At 48.3% G+C, this 3,423-nt stretch overlaps 1 protein-coding gene across 1 annotated transcript in view; it reads right to left on the minus strand.

Moving 5' to 3' along the window:
• LOC135101496 (heterogeneous nuclear ribonucleoprotein K-like) overlaps positions 1 to 3,423 on the minus strand; it is a 99,320-nt gene extending 95,897 nt beyond the window's left edge. Inside the window, 1 exon segment of the mRNA XM_064005547.1 lies at positions 3,312 to 3,423. The gene's annotated coding sequence lies outside the window, so the exon portion shown is untranslated.

Below are 3,423 nucleotides of genomic sequence, written 5' to 3' on the forward strand. Positions count from 1 at the left end.
TTTCTCACTCTCCATCTCTCCCTCACTCCTCCAGCACACCATGACCACCATCTCCCAGCTTCTCCAACATTTACATAAATCAATACACGGCTAGAGTTCCCACACCAAGGCTCTCTTCTCTCGCCCCCACCGCTGTAAGCACCTACCTCTCTCTCTCCCTCCCTTCGGCTCCATATGAGAGGATTAAGCGTAGGAACAAGAATATGAAGGAGAAAAACAGGTGAGGGGTGTGAGTGAGTCCTGGATGGCGAGACTTGGGAGAACGTGAAGGTAATGGAAGACTGTAAGATTTAGCATAGGAACAAGGATGTGAAGGCAATGAAGAACGGGTGATGGTCTGGGTACTGATATACTAGGCATGTGGTATGTTTAAGACTGAAGGGAAGAGTGTAAGGTTAAGGAAGAACAGGAAGGCAGGGAGCGGAAACGGCTGATACTGTAAACATAAGGATAAGGATACTAGTGGCTGTGAGGAGATAAGCGCTATGAGAACTAAGAGACTGGAGGGAGGAGTGTAAGGTTAAGCACAATATGAAGAAGAGTAGAGGGCGGGAAAAAACAGCTGATGTAGTAAACAAAGTAGAAATATTATTAACTACGACTATAAAAAATAAATAAATAAATAAACGATAACTATAAATGAAAAGGGTAACATTGCGCTTAGGAACAAAAATACAAAAGGCAATAACAGCTGATACGGAAAAAAGAGAAATGAGGAAAACAATTAGACGTGAGAAGATAACTATTAAAATATAGTAAGAAACAATGTAACACAGGAACAAAAATACGAAAAAAAGAAAAGAGCAACAATAATAGCTGACACAATAAACACAGGAATAAGGAGAAGATAGCTACAAGAATACAAAAGAAAACAATAACGACAGGTAACAATAAACACAAAAAAACAAACAAACACACAAACAAACAAACAAGAATACAAAAGAAACACGTAAAAAAAAAAAGAAAAAAAGAACACCTCACACAATAATAAACACAGGAATAAGAACACTAATGACAATAGCAAAGACTGAAAAATTGAAAGGATTAAAAAAAAAAAAAAAAAGAAAGAAAAGAAAAGAAAAGAAACGAGTCTATACTTAATATATATTCTCAAGAGGCCTTACGGTTACAGGGACACATGATAAACACTAGGGGTGGAGACAGCAAGAACTAGGGTATTGGAAGAAGAGGGATGGCATGCAGGGTGAAATATTAGTATAGGGTTACACACGGATGGGAGAGCAGATGACTGACACAAAGGGGTGAAATATAAGGATGAATAGAAGAGGGCAATGGATGAGGAAATGTGGGCATAAGATAGCTATTGATAAAAACGGCACAGGAGGAGGAGGAGGAGGAGGAGGAGGAGGAGGAGGAGGAGGAGGAGGAGGAGGAGGAGGAGGAGGAGGAGGAGGAGGAGAAAGAGAAGAAGAAGAAGAAGAAGAAGAAGAAGAAGAAGAAGAAGAAGAAGAAGAAGAAGAAGAAGAAGAAGAAGAAGAAGAAGAAGAAGAAGAAGAAGAAGAAGAAGAAGAAGAAGAAGAAGATCAACGTCAACAACAACGAAAGAGAGAGAGAGAGAGAGAGAGAGAGAGAGAGAGAGAGAGAGAGAGAGAGAGAGAGAGAGAGAGAGAGAGAGAGAGAGAGAGAGAGAGAGAGGTTACACGTTACACCAACAGTAAAAATCACTCCACCACTCCATCACTGCGCTCCACTCCAATCGTCCACCACGCAATGATCCCCACCCTGATAACCCCACACACACACACACACACACACACACACACACACACACACACACACACACACACACACACACACACACACACACATTCCCATTAATATATTACTATCAACGCCACGGAATCTGCCCTGAAACTAAATATATCGACACCTCTTCTCCCTCTCCCCTCACACCAAGAGAGAGAGAGAGAGAGAGAGAGAGAGAGAGAGAGAGAGAGAGAGAGAGAGAGAGAGAGAGAGAGAGAGAGAGAGAGAGAGAGAGAGAGTCATTTCCCGGCACTCGACATCCCAGGAACGAAGCTTCACTGGGGGGGGTGATCCTCGAGGGGGGCGCGGCTCCCCAACACGTCTCTCTCTTTCTCTCTCTCTCTCTCTCTCTCTCTCTCTCTCTCTCTCTCTCTCTCTCTCTCTCTCTCTCTCTCTCTCTCTCTCTCTCTCTCTCCCCCAAGACACTCCAGCTCCTTTATCCCGCGCCCTCTTTTAGTTCGGGATAATTACGCGTTCATCAAGGTCACAAAGAGAGAGAGAGAGAGAGAGAGAGAGAGAGAGAGAGAGAGAGAGAGAGAGAGAGAGAGAGAGAGAGAGAGAGAGAGAGAGAGAGAGAGAGGTGATGGGGTGCTGGTTGGCCGGGCAAACGTAGTGGTGCCACGAGAAGATCATTTTGGGCGAGTGCCAGCCTGCTGTTTCCCGCCCCCGCCCTCGCCCTGCCCTCAACCTCGCCTCACTGCGCCCTCCAAACATACAAGTGTGATACTCAGGCGAGGAGAACATGACGGGGGAGGCTTGTACACACCCTCAACAACCCCGATGTTTATCTTGATGCTCCCACACTCGTGCTATCCATCCTCCCTCCCTGCCTGGTTGAGTGGGTACACTTCCTTTACTCTCCCTGCATCCTCTGCCGTGTCTGGCTCGTAAACTAATGCCTTCATGCGCCATATAGATGCTCTCTCACAAACTGACGGTTCTGAGCTCAATTGAAAGGGTAAAGTATGCCGTCCACACAGGCGAAGCAGGTGGAGAGGCAAGAGTGAGGAGCAGGAGCCAAGTACTTCACAACAACCTCGCCTCCCACACGCCCCACACCACCACCCACCCGACTTGTCCTTGCCCCGACACACCGCCAGCCGGCCACCTAAACCCCGTTCATCTCCCCTGCTGCACAACACTCCACAAGTAACAGGGCGCACCACAGCCTCACACCGGCAGGGCACGCACGGATGCACACATCACCGCGCGACCAGCCACACGTAAGCACCAAAACACCGGAACACAGCGAAAGGCGACTATTACCACTGGTGCGCGGCTCGCTGTATAGCTTTCCCTATCAACACTGTCAAATTAAAGGGTTGTCGGGTTGTCAGCGTCATCTGGTGGGTGAAGCGGAAGGGAAACGCTGCCGCCCCGAACCTGATCAGCGGGGTGGGTGCCAGGGCCGGCCGCCGACAGCAGAGGACATGACACCAACCCACCACCTCATCATCGCCGCTAAATCCGCACCCCAACACAGCTCCTCGCTCTGCCACGCTCACGATAACACCCAGCACACACCAAGGGCACCCGAAGCTCACCCGAGGGCTCCACTAGGCCGTCAGAAGCCACGTGGGAGTCAGAATGATGGTCCGCCACACACTGACCCACCACACTTCCCCGGTTGACGCCACACAACCACTGGCGCCAAGA

This window comes from Scylla paramamosain, chromosome 6 (assembly GCF_035594125.1).
Source record: "Scylla paramamosain isolate STU-SP2022 chromosome 6, ASM3559412v1, whole genome shotgun sequence".
NCBI lineage: Eukaryota > Metazoa > Arthropoda > Malacostraca > Decapoda > Portunidae > Scylla > Scylla paramamosain.